The following is a 14247-nucleotide window of genomic DNA, read 5'->3' as shown; positions in this document are numbered from 1 at the left end:
CTAGGCTTCTTCCTCCAGCTGAGACCCACATAGAACATTCGTCCTTTATCATTGTGAAGACCGCCTGCTCTGACCTTCTATTGCCGTTGAAAACTACTGCGTTTCTTTGCTTCCAAATCTGCCACAAGCTTAGGATTGCAAGTGAGTGTGCTGCCTTTGTACCGCTTTCGGTCATCTGTAGAAACCAATCCTCTATGTCATACTGTTGTGTCCAGGTAGTTGGGTCGGTGTAGGTTGGCACAGTTGCTCCACAATGCTACTAGCTCCCAGACTTTGCGTGAGAAAGGGCACTCAAAGAATAGATGAAGGGAGGTCTCCAGGCTTCTCTCGCACAGGGCACAAAAATAATTGTTTTTCCACCCCCGTAGTTGTAGTCTCGCCGAGGTCCAAATCCTGTTCTGGAGGAGCAACCAAAGGAAAAATTTGCAGCGTGGAGGAGCCCATGGCGCCCATACTAGCTTGGGAAAATTGGATAACATCAGGCCACTGAACTGGATGATGTAAGCCGACCTTGCCGAGTATTCTCCTGAGCTTTCAAGGATCCAAATTATCTGATCTTCCTGGGTAGTATCCAGCTGCAAGGACTGGGTGTGCCTCCATAAGGTGAAGAATTCTCTTAGGAGGCTAGCATTGAGATTATATGTGATGTCGCTTATCCATTTCCCATTGAGGACCGCCTCTCTGACACTTCTATTTTTTCTCCAACTGTGCCGGAACAGCAGCTGGAAAAGGGTTGCTGGTGCCTGTCCATCGATCCAGCTTGAGTGCCAAAAAGAGGCCTTCCGACCATCATGAATTGTCACCCTAGTGGCTGCTGCGAACAGAGCCATATCTGTCTTGTCTATCGGCAGCTTCATACCTTGCCATGGTCGTTGTGTGCCTTTCCAGGATAACCACAGCCATCGGAGTCTAAGAGCCCTACTGAATCTTTCGAAATCAAGGATGCCGAGGCCTCCAAATTGCACCGGTCTCGTGACCAGTGGCCATCCGACTTTGCATTTTCCTCCCGAGACCTCACTATCCGCGGCCCAGAGGAAACGTCGTCGGAGTTTGTCCAGGTCTTCCAACAATTGTTTTGGTGCTTTGATCGATGTTAGCAAATACACCGGTATTGCACTTAATACCGATCGCACCAACTCCCTTCGCCCTGCATGGTTCAGCAAACGGCCTTGCCAACCTGCAAGCCGGCCTTTTGCCTTGTCCAGAATGCTCTGTAAGTGCACGATCTTCATGCGTCCGAGGGTGAGGGGTAAACCGAGGTATGTTATTGGGAAGTTGACTCTCTGTCCAGTAAATGACTCCAGAATATTGTCCATATTTAGGCCGGCGCATCGTATTGGGGCCACCGAGCATTTTGCTATGTTTAGCCTAAGGCCTGTTACCTCTCCAAAAGCTGTAAGGATTCTTAGTAGTGCATCCACTTCTTGCTTTTCAGGGTTGAGGAAGATGACAGCATCATCTGCATACAAGCACAGCCTCAATTTGGCAAACCTTCCCCGGAGAGGAGAGAGGACTCCATCCTCTGTTGCGAGGTCCAGAACCCTTTGCAATGCGTCAATTGCCACGATGAAGAGATACGGAGATAGCGGGTCTCCTTGTCTTAGGCCTCTCGCGTGTTTAATTGTCCTCCCTGCTGTCCCATTAAGCAGCACATTAGAGTGAGAGGTTCTGAAAAGTAAGGCAATCCAGTCCCTCCATCTTGGGCTGAAGCCACGGTGCTCTAGCATTTCAAACATGTATTCCCATGACACCGTGTCAAAAGCCTTTGAGATGTCCAGCTTGAATAACAGGGCTGCAGTTTTGGTGCGGTGGTAAGCTCTTGCTAAATTTCTCACATACATGTAATTGTCATGGATGCAGCGGCCTTTTATGAAAACGCTTTGGGCTGGAGAGATGAGCTTGTCAATGTTGTGTGACAGCCTGATCGCCAAGGTCTTTGTGATCAGCTTGGCAAAGGAGTGAACCAAGCTCACTGGTCTGAAATCCTTGGCATTCTCGGACACTTGCAGTTTGGGGATGAGGACAATGTTAGCTCCATTGAGGTGTTCCAAAGGTCCGGCTCGCAGGTGATAGAAACAGTTCATTGCATCCATGATCTCCTTTTTTATTATCTGCCAGCATTTTTTATACAAGGCTCCCGTGAAACCGTCTGGTCCCGGCGCTTTCTCCGCAGGTAGTGATTTGATGGTATGCTCAATCTCCTCCTCAGTGAACGGCCTATCCATTTCGTCATCCTCGAGCCTGCATAAATTCAGGTTTGGCCAATCCAGCACCCGTGCGCGGTTAACATTTGATCACAGCAGATCAGAGTAGAAACGGTATAGGATGTCCTCCTTCTCGTCATGTGGAAACACTTTGTACATGCATCTCCTTCCCTGATGTTAATCATCCTCGAGCTTTGACGGCGCCTCGATCTCTCGATCGCTGCCCATCCCAAAACATGCTGCTTGAGTTGTTTCATGAACTCAAGCTCTGGTGCCGACAGAGTTCGCGTCTCTTGGGCAATGTCGAAACGAAGGATTATCTCATTGGCCAACAGCAATTGTGTTCGGGCATCACTGAATGGCGTCCTGCTCCTTTCTTTCAAACTGCACGCTGTGCTCTGTAAACGGTTATGGAGAATCATCAGCACGTTTTTTTTTTTGAGGGAACAGGAGGGACTCTTATTAGAGTAACCAAGAAGGTTACAAAAAAGCAAAAGTTTTACAAGAAGTTACCAGAAAGACCGCAGGCAGACCGAAGTTCAGGAAAAAAAAAAAAAGAAACAAAGAAAATTAAAACAATTACAGAGAGTGCTCTAGCCATAATTACAAAGAAAATTAAAACAATCATCAGCGTGTTGGTTCCCTGTACTGGTTGTGCCCAGGCCGCTGCTACCACTTCAGAGAAGCCGGGTATCCTTGTCCAGAAGTGTTCGAATTTAAAAACTGCTCTTCTTGGCCGGTGCAGCGTGAATGTTTTGATACCCCAGGTGTCATGTACCCATACCTTCCAACGGTTCTGATTTAAAGAGTCCAACTTGGATGCCCGCCGTGTGTCCTCAACTTATCTAGCTTAGCATTTACTAAACCAAATAAGCATTGGTGACGTGGCTATGCGAAAACCCGTGTGGCGGGATGTGGGTGCGCCATTCGAAATTTCAATTTCAACAGGCCAACTCTGCTGTTCCGCCTCATAGCATATTCCCTCCGTCCCGTAAAAACTGCAATTCTAGGACCGAGCACGCATACCAAGAAATAATGCTGAATTACGATAATACCCCTATACAGTTCAGTCCCAACAGATAGAGATACAGTTCGCTGACAGAAGGAGCTTGTACGGGAGTGTTCTGGAATAAGAATGAGTGGACGAGAAGCTGCATCCGATTTTTTTTAATCTTCATGCAGCAGCTAGTACAGAAGACGAGTGGACGATTGGTTTTGCTCAGGGTGGGTCCCACTAGCTGACATGGTACATATACTTTGTATGTGTGTATTTTTTGTTGGACAAAATTTAAATGGTAGGATTGCAATATTTTTGGGACGGAGGGAGTACTCCCGAAGCTTACTATGTTCATATCATTGCCTCATGCATGAGTTCTAGTGCAGACCAGATGGCAGTATGTGCCGGCGAATCGCAACCGGTTCGCCATTCGTTGACCCGGTTGGAACAGACGAGTCAGATGCAGAGTCTTCCTGATTTGCGAATTGCAGGTAAAGAAGAATTTTGCCGATCTCGAATTCGTATTGATTGACATCATCTAATGATTCCACCATTCTTTATGTGCTTTGTTTTCTTTAGATTCTGCTCCAGCATCGATCCAACTCATGGAAAATCCCAATCTGCTCAAGAGGTAACCAAATCAAGACCAACAATTACATAATCTTTTCCATTGATTTCTACTCCTCGCGCGCTATTCAGCATCACTCCAGTAGAGACCAGTCTCTATGTTTTTTTTTTTACTTTGATTTTAATCATCAGCTCGATGTGGCACACTTCCTACTTTTAGGGGCCGTTTTTCAAAGTTTGGTTAGTGATGCTATTTATTGTATTGAGTTTTCAAGGTATAAATCTGTTTTCCAAGATGAATATTTTTTATTTTGAACACACCAATCCGCTCTGAATTTTTTTTTAATTTTAACACTTTTAAAAACTAATTTTAAATCTAACACTGCCTGTTTTTTTTAAAACTAATATTTTTTGTCGTGCCTATTGCCCTGGCGCGGCTAAATACCTGTGTCGCGCCATGCATGGTGGCACGGCAGAGGGCTGACGTGACGGCGACCGGATTAGCGATCGTTGACGTGGCAGGGCTCTGTCGCGCCACCGATTTTGGCGCGACAGTGGCGCGCCACGGCGAATGGCGTGGCAGGGCCAAATAAATATCGCGAGCGAGCCCGTCCGTCCACACGCATGCCTGCCCGCCTGCCCGTCGCCGCTCAGCGCCTGCCGCCAGCCGCACGCGCCCCGCTGCCGCGCAGCGCTCGCCGCCAGCGCCCGCACCCACCCGCCCACGCCGCGCCCGCCCACTCCCCAAACAGCGTCCGCGCCGGCCGCGCCACGAACGCCGGCGCGTCAAGGCCGTCTGCTCCTAAGGTACTTCCCTCTCGATTTCATGTTATTTTAATTATTATTGATTTAGGATAATTAATGATTTAGGATAGTTAGTAATTTAGGATAGTTAGCGTTTCATGATTGTTATTGATTTATGATAGTTAGTGATTTAGGATAGTCAGTGATTTATGATAGTTAGTGATTTAGGATAGTTAGGTTAGTGAATTTGTTTGTGATTTACGTAGGTAGTTTTTAGGTTTGAGGTTGTGTTCTAGTATAGTTAGGATTTGGGGTTTAAGGATTGATTAGGTATTTATTATTTAGTTTATAGTTAGTTATTTAGCTAGGGATTTTGGGTATATATACTAGTTTACAAATGTCGGTACTTACTAGTGCGTGATACGTCGATTTTGATGACTTCATAAAGTTTCGTCAAATGCTTATATTTCTAGTGAAGTTGTTTATGTTACTAGTGCGTGATATGTCTGTTAATGTTACTTTGAATATATACATGTGCTTTCATATTGTGTTCATATTGCATAACAAGTAGTTCAAATTTTGCAATGCTACATAATGTAAATTTAAATTTTGTTAATTTGAATACTCTAACGCTTTGTTTATCAATTTGTAACAGGATGACCCCTCCCACACAGCACCCGTTTTACCCTATTCTTGAGGTAGAGTACGACGACCAGCACCGAGCACATATTTTGAGTAACAACAACGCAGAGGTGGCCTTGCCTACTTTGAGGCCCCGCACGCACACCAGAGCGCACCAGTGGGACGAGCGTTACACGCCGTACATACGGCGTGCTGGCTTCCTCGAGCTTGTCCGTGTTGTCAACCACGGTCTTCCGCCCCTTGACCCAGCACTATTTACTGCAGCTGTAGACAGGTGCGAGTGCATTCTTTATACGTAAACTTTCTTGTAACAAATTTGAGGCAACTAACAGTCGTTCTATTCTTATAACAGGTGGAGGCCTGAGACCCACACGTTCCACCTAGCTTGTGGCGAGATGACCTTGACCATGCAGGACGTGAAGACTATTTTTGGCCTTCGGTTGGGGGGACTTTCAGTGAAAGGGATAGTTGACAACGATCACTGGAGGGAGCTGGTGGCTCAGTTTACTGACTTTCTTCCACCGGACGACGAGGCTTCCAAAAAAAATAAGTGAGAAATTCAAGCCTATTTAATACTTGCATTACTTTCCTGCAGCCATCGGGTCTCATTTTCTTTGGTCAATTTTAGGAAAATTTCTGGTGTTTCGTCGTCCTGGATCACGGAGCACTTTGATTACTTGGACCCACAGGCTGAGGAGGCTCAGATCGATAGGTTCGCTCGAGTGTGGCTCTAGCACTTTCTTGGTGCTTTCCTCTTCCCAGACGCCTCGGGCAACACCATCAGCTAGATCTTCCTTGACATACTACGCCAGCTGTGGGAGAACATAGCGGCGTACAGCTGGGGTAGCGCAGTCCTAGCATGGACGTATCGAGAGCTATGCGTTGCTTGCCGTCGCACCTTAGGGTATGCGAACCTTGGGGGTTGCTCGTACCTACTCTAGGTTTGGTGTTGGGAACGATGGCCCGTTGGGAGGCCCCTTAATACTGGTTTACCGGTAAGTACTTCGGTTCATTATATTCTTCGATATGGTTACATATGATGAGTTTATTAATGGCTAATTTATTATCGTGTTCAATACAGCAATGGAATGAGCAGGATATACTCCCTATAGCTCTGTTTATCTGGACGGAATCAGAGTTAGTTAGAGAAAATGCGAGGCGCAAGTACAGGGAGTACACGGACGGTCTCGACGTCCTGACACAGCACCAGGTTACGCTCTCTTTACTATCATACCTATGTCTTGTTCGATCTACACTATATCACAGCCTAACTCAATTACGAAATGTTCAGGTGCATTGGTGTCCTTAGGATGCTCCGGAGCTCCAGTACTATCTCAGTCCTGTCACTAGAGATGAGTTAGAGGAGTATCGCTGCAACATCCCTCTTATTTTCTTCCACGTGGTCAAGATTCACTTACCCGTCAGGGTCTGCAGATAGTTTGGAAGAATGATAGGCTGCCCACCACCGCTTTACTCCACCAACCAAGGATTGCACAGGTGCGTTATCGATTAATAACAAAGCTACAATTTAGAGGTGTGTGTGGTACAACTAACATCGTTTTGTTGCAGGTATGACCGCAGGAAGAGGTACAAGATCAAGGATTGACGCGTGACACACAACGCGCACATCCTTTTGTGGGAGACCAGGGAACGACAGCCGGTCCATGCGGGTCCTCCACACGACCAACACACCTTCGACGAGTACCTGCGGTGGCTTCACAGGTCTATGAGGACACATATCAAGCCCCCATACACTGAGGAAGTGATTGACGAGGACTCGGAGGAAGATATGATCGAAGATGTGTACGGCGTTGCCACTAGGGAGGACACACAACTACAGAGAGCCCCGCTTCAAAAATACGTGGTAAGATACTTGAATGGTACAATTTGTTATCCTTTTGGTATTAAGTATGTGTACTAAAACTGTCCAACCGTGTTGCTGTACCCAGGCGACACAATTGTCAAGGATGTCCAACGAAGCAGCGTTTCGGCTTCACGAGTCTAGAGGGCATGGGCCAGGCGTTCTTGAGGCTTTTGTGGAGGTAAACATAAACTTATTCGTTTCAAAAATGTTTCTTTAGTGTATATGCGTTTGAAAAATGCACTAACTTTAACGTCTGTTTATGCAGAAGGTGAAGAAGAGCTGTAGGAAGGTAGCTCAGAAGCTGAGCTGCATAGACACGCCTTATGTGGAACCGCCACTCCCAGTGCGGTCGGGTGGCACGTCTTTGGCCTCTTTGAGGACACCAGCCGGCTCTTCTCAGCCGGTGATAGGTGCCACTTCCGCAGTGCGTACACCACCACATCACAGCGCTGGGAAGGACCCTGCAACCGAGGACGACGACCCCCCGGGCTTCCACAAACAGCACGGCCAGTGGGACGATTGGCCGCAGGACGAGATCGGCATGTCTCAGCTAGGTGGTGCCCCGCTTGGTACCCAAGGAGTCTCACAGGTACTAACAAAAGTAGTTTCTTTAAATACGTATGCTCCATGAACTAGCGATCATAAAGATTATAAGTAATCGTGCATATCATATACTTGCAGGGTACGAGCCGTACGCACCGGCAACGCGACCACACCGACGCTGGCTGCACTCCCAATGTGTTGCCAACAAATTCGAAGAGACAGAGGCGTCCGAGGGATCCTTACACTTCTGGGTCTTAGTTTGTTAGGTCGAACTTTTATTGGCGTCTAAAACTTACAAGCTTAGTTGGTTATGTTATGTCGAACTTATGTCAAACTAATGAAAATGTTATGTGGCAGCTTGTCAACTTGCGCACGGACTTCATTTATTTGCTTCATATTCGTTTCAATGCGTCGCGACATCACTACATGCGAGTTAAGTAGCAACTAGTTCGGAAACCGGTAGTCCCGGGGTATCTCGACGCCAGTGGCCGGCGTCTTGCGCGAGGGGTCGAGGAAGCCGGGGTCCATGGTCGTGTCGCCGCCGATCCTACAATATGGGGCCAAAAAGCTAAATAAATAAGTTCCCTTAAAAAATATTCGTTTCAATCCGATCCAATTTTTCGTAATCGATTAGTTAACATGGTGGCTAACTGTATTATGAAAGGCGGAAAAAAAATCATTGGCTTATCAAATTCTCTATTCGGCCGTGAAAAAAATTCAACAAAAGACAAAAATAAATCCACTATTGATTTTACGTCAAGCAATACTTAGAATAACTCCCACTATCGGCGCGACGCGTTCCGATTAAACCGTCCAGGTACCGCCGGGCGGGCGGCTGGCGCGGCGGCCAAGTGGGCTTGCTACTCGCGCAGGCAGGACTGCCCGCGGGGTTTTATTCGGCTCTGCCGCGTCATGGATTAGGGCGCGGCACTACCGCGCCGAGGTTGGTGGCGCGGCAGGCCCTGCCACGTCAACGGTCAGCGAATCCGGTCGCCGCCACGTCAGCCCTCTGCCGCACCACCATGCATGGCGCGACACAGGCATTTGGCCGCGTCAGGGCAATAGGCGTGGCCAAAAGTGTTAGTTTTAAAAAAACAGGCAGTGTTAGATTTAAAATTAGTTTTCAAAAAGTGTTAAAATTAAAAAAAATCAGGTTGAGTATAGGGCTGAAAATTCCAAATGTTGGTTTGTTTGTTTTCTATTTCCCCCCAACCTCCCCCTATACCCTCAAGCCTCCCTTGGCTGTTTTTGCAAATTATCATTCAACTCTGCGGCAAACAACACATATCTGGCTTCATTTTTTCTTGTACTTTTCAATTTTTCCTGGATGGTATATATCTTGTTCAATTTCAGGAAGAGAGGTAAGCACGGCCCTGAAGCCAGGATTTCAGCCATGGAAGAAAGTGCTATTACTCAGGCTATGCGAACGTCCTCCAGTCGCCCTGGTGAGCCTGTTTTCCTACCTGCTGTTGGCATGGAGTTCAACTCCGCAAAAGAAGCAAAAGACTTCTACAACCTATATTCATGGGAAATTGGATTTGGCATTAGAAAAGGTCGAAACAGAGTGAATGACAACAATTACACAACGAGGCAGAATTTTGTATGCTCATGTGAGGTATTTTTAGTACTGACTACATAACTTTTACAATTTTATTATTCAAAAATGAAATGGAAGTTGTGCTGAGTATTTTTTTCCTAATTGCTATCTCAGGGCCTCTGTCCTAACAGCAGGGCTGCAACCTGCAGGACTGGTTGCAAAGCCATGATTAGGCTTTCATCGCACCAGTGATCATGGATGGGTTATTTCTCGGTTTCACCCGCAACACAATCATCCTTGTTCTGCTACCCATGGGCAGAACAAACAGTGGCTCTCACACAGCGACATTGATCCTATGACCAAGGACGTTGTTCGGAAGCTCCGTGAAAATAATATTCCTATAGGGAGGGTTTGCAGCATTCTAGGGGTTCACGGTACTCAATCAGCAATTCCTATAAGGAAAGAAGGCGGTAAGATCTCTTTGCGCTAGAATTGCCCAGGATAATATTAAGGACGACATAGGGAAGACATTGGGCCTTCTTGAGCAGATGAAAAGGAATGATGTTGGCATGGAAATCAGCTTTAAACTTGATGAAGATGGTAAGATTAAATCGATGCTCTGGTGCAACGGAAAGAACAGGGCTGACTACGCAAAGTTCGGTGATGTGGTGACATTTGATACTACCTATTGCACGAATTTATATAACCTCCCATTTGGACTTTTTGTTGGTGTTAATAACCACTTTCAGTCCATTGTATTTGGTGGGGTATTGCTGACAACCGAGAAGGTTGAGGATTTTGAGTGGGCTTTCAGCAAGTTTGTAGAAATAATGGGTGGCAAGGAACCCCACACTATACTCACAGGTTGCTCTTCCGAATCTCGTCATATGTGATTTAATGTCCTTTTTTCTGTCTTTTTTCATGTCACATCTTACCCATTTGTTTTTTGTGAATTTTAATGTAGTCTATTTACATTTTCAGATCAGTGCCAAGCGATGGCTGCAGCCATAAAAACCACACTGAAGGCGACTAATCACCGGTGGTGTCAATGGCACGTTTTGAGGAAGACCAAGCAAAAAGTTGGTCCTACCTACAGCAAGAAAAGCAACTTTAAGAAAGAATTCAACAAACTTGTCACCGAAGAAACAATGGTACTTAGGTTTGAAAGGAAGTGGAGGCAACTAATGCGCAAATACAATCTTGTCGACAATAAGTTCATGAAGAGAATATTCAAGCACAGGGCTAAGTGGGCCAAGCCATATTTTATGGATATATTTTGTGCTGGTATGACTAGCACTCAAAGGAGTGAGAGTGCAAACCACATGTTAAAGCAATTCATACACAGGTCCGCACCGATGCATATGTTCGTTCGAAAGTTCAATGAGTTCCAAATGGACCGGAACGATCACGAAGAGGAGGTGTATCTCACCAAACAGGTTTGCACTGCATGTCCTTTTTTTGAATTTGTGTTTGTTTTCACCATTAGAGAAATCCCAACTTTATAAATCAATGCTAAATGTAATTAAACATTCATTTTTGGATCAGCAGATGCGTAGGAAGCATCGTGTTGGTGTGCCCATTGAGCGCCATGCTGAACTAATTTACACTAGGAGAATTTACGAGAAGTTTTATAATGAACTATATTATGCTGGTGGATATGCGATCAAAAGTAGGACTTCTGATGGTGTATTTGAAGTAGCTCACTCATTGTTCGATGGCAATGCTGATCAGATTTTCTATAAGGTTGTATATGTTGGTGGTGAGAAGATCACATGCCAGTGCGGGCTTTATGAACATCTGGGTTTGTTGTGTAGGCATTCGCTTAAGGTATGATTCATGGCTCATCTCGTGTACCTTTTTTGTCTTTTTGTTTTTCCTTACCATACTTTCTATTGTAAATTGTATCATTATTTCCTTTTCTACAAGTTCTTGTGCACTTGGACGTCAAAGAGATACCCAAGAACAATATCATGCCTCGTTGGATGAAGGATGGAGATGAAAGTGCTGACCACAGTAATGTCAAGACTGGCTTTCACGTAATTCGGGGGTCAAGTGACGTCCTAAAGAAAAGGGCTCTAGTCAGCCGAGTGCACGAGGTTGCGTATGGACCAAATGCGATTAGTGAAGAAGTCTATGCTCAAGCCATGGGAGTGATGGATTTGGTTAGGTCACAATCTTCAATGCTGCAACCATTGGTTGATCAACCATGTCATGATCCCCGTATCAGTGTAGTTACATCAGCTTCTGCTATCAGCGCTCCAACCAATATTCGCTGTCCGGACAGACCAACAAAGAAGGGAAGACCTGCCAATTCTAGCCTTCAGTCATGGAAGGAAGAGCAGAAGAGAAACAATCGGCAGAGCACAGATGAAGAGAACCCGAGGGGTGACAAGACTCGGTTGATGGCTGATGTACTTGCAGTCTAGGCACTCGCATTCCCCTTTTTCGCATTTTATTCCTACATGCGTCTCGATTATCATACTGCCCTGATGGACAAATGACATCTATTATGTTCCATTATGCATCGGCATTAGAGTTGCATTTTGGTTATAGACGCAGCGTTAACTGAATGAATGTACTGTCAGATTATCAGTCTACTTTTGTTCAGTTCCATGTTTATATATATCTGCACGTGTAATGGATCTCAGCGGTTATTACTATCAACCTATTTTTGCTCTATCAATATTATATGTTATGGGAAGTAGCTTTTTAAAAAAAAAATATTCGTATTGATCTGCACGAGCATATTTAACGGATCAGAGCGGACAGGCTCAGTGAACAGTCTGAATAGCGCGTGAGGAGCACACATCTTAGATAATATATATTTTTCAATAACAGTATAGGTGCACCTGAGAAATGGACGCAGTACGCAATTATCAGTTTCTGGCTAGCAAGGCCTTTATTCAGATTTTGTACATCAAAGATACCGGAACAATAGCCAGCTACTGATCTAGTTCTATTTTTCAACTCATTACAGTAATATGCAGTTCATCTTGTATATAAACTCTCTTTCCTATCTTAATAGAAAGGCAGAGTTCCTGCCATTGCGTTTCAAAAAAAAAAGTAATATGCAGTTCATGTTATGAACGACGTATAGGAATATGAAGTAAAGAATCAAGCCACAGAGGAGACACACGATTTAACGTGGAAAACCCCTCCGATGTGAAGGGGAAAAACCACGGGCACCAGCCAGCAACAATCTCACTATCTCAAGAGTTTTGGGTTACACGCCTATGGCGGTTTACAAGAGAATCAAGTCTCCACGAAACCCTACGCTCCGGTCCAAGCCTCCGGCGACGGGCCTCCGCTTCGCTCCGTCAGAAGCCCGGCCTATATCCTGGAGTAAATTTGGAACAACTCCAACAAACTCCACCTTGAGACAAATTCATCTTGTATCATAAAATCAACCCTTCATCCTGAACATAACAAAGATAGAAAACCACTGGTGCCAACAATAGTCTCTTGGACTATCCAATTAAACCAACTAAGCTTGAGCACAGCTCAAACTTAGCAACAGGAACAGGCTTTGTCATCATATCAGCAGGATTATCATGAGTACTAATCTTGCATACCTTCAGCTTACCTTCTTCAATCACATCACGCACAAAATGATACTTGATATCTATGTGCTTAGTTCTCTCATGGAACATCTGATCTTTAGTGAGGTAAATTGCACTTTGACTGTCACAGTGCAAACTTATGCAAGATTCAACTCCACAAAGCTCAGCGTACAAACCTTTCAGCCAAATTAATTCTTTGCACGCTTCACAAATAGCCATATATTCTGCTTCAGTAGTAGACAAAGCAACAACTGACTGTAAAGTAGCCCTCCAACTCACAGCACAACTGCCAACAGTAAACACATAACCTGTAAGTGATCTTCGCCTGTCCAGATCAGCAGCATAATCAGAATCAATAAGACCCTTATCAGTTCTTCCAAACTTTAAACAGGAATCTGCTGTGCCTCTGAGGTACCTGAAAATCCACTGAACTGCCCTCCAATGTTCTTTGCCAGGATTAGACATATATCTACTAACAAGACTCATAGCATATGACAAATCTGGACGAGAGCAAACCATGGCATACATCAAAGACCCAACAGCACTAGAATAAGGAACCCTTGACATGTATTCAATCTCTGCATCTGTACTAGGACACTGAGCAGCTGACAACTTAAAGTGAGGTGCAATAGGGATACTAACAGCCTTAGCATTTTGCATGTTGAAACGCTGAAGAACTTTCTTGATATAATTTTGTTGACTAAGAAATAGCAAACCAGATTTTCTGTCTCTACTAATTTCCATACCAAGAATTTTCTTAGCACTACCAAGATCTTTCATATCAAAACCACTACTCAATAGCTTCTTTAATTTAGTGATTTCAATCTTACTCTTGGCAGCAATCAGCATATCATCAACATATAACAGCAAATATATAGGTGATCCATTAACATGCTTGATGTAAACACAGCTATCCTACTTAGATCTTTTAAAACTGTGTGCTAACATAAATGAATCAAATCTCTTGTTCCACTGACGAGAGGACTGTTTCAAACCATACAAGGATCTCTTCAACTTGCACACATATTTTTCCTTGCCAGGCACTATGAACCCTTCTGGTTGGTCCATGTATATGTTCTCCTCAAGCTCTCCATGCAAAAACCAGTGTTTTCCTAAACGCTAAACGGTAAACAGTCGGTCACCTACCGTTTAGTCATTATTCGGGCAAAACGTCCCATTAAACGGGCTAAACGGCCAATTAAACGGGGTAAACGGGTGATTAAACAGAAACGGCGCACCACCGTGTAGTGTTTACACGGTGTTTAAACAGGCTAAACGGCCGTTTAGGCGAACAGTGGCAAAAACGCAGTCTTCACATCTAACTGCTCAAGCTTAAGATCATGTGAAGCAACAATACTAAGGAAAGTATGAATTGAACTGTGTTTTACCACTGGAGAGAACACATCATTGTAGTCAACACCCGGAATTTGACTGTAGCCTTTAGCAACTAACCTTGCCTTATACTTTGGAGGCTCGCTTGGAGATAAACCCTCCTTTCTCTTGAAGATCCATTTGCAGCTGATGGTCTTCTTATTCTTAGGCAAAGGTACAATCTCCCATGTACTTCTTCTCAAGAGACTGCATCTCCT

The 14247-nt window shown here is 44.9% G+C and overlaps 1 pseudogene; it reads left to right on the top strand.

The window, feature by feature from the left end:
* The first annotated feature begins 4392 nt into the window (after positions 1-4392).
* LOC136487939 (protein FAR1-RELATED SEQUENCE 11-like) lies at positions 4393-11524 on the top strand (annotated as a pseudogene).
* The last annotated feature ends 2723 nt before the right edge of the window (positions 11525-14247 follow it).

This window comes from Miscanthus floridulus, chromosome 10 (assembly GCF_019320115.1).
Source record: "Miscanthus floridulus cultivar M001 chromosome 10, ASM1932011v1, whole genome shotgun sequence".
NCBI lineage: Eukaryota > Viridiplantae > Streptophyta > Magnoliopsida > Poales > Poaceae > Miscanthus > Miscanthus floridulus.
Note: the sequence above shows the minus strand (reverse complement) of the source record. Positions and strands in the feature narration are given on the sequence as shown.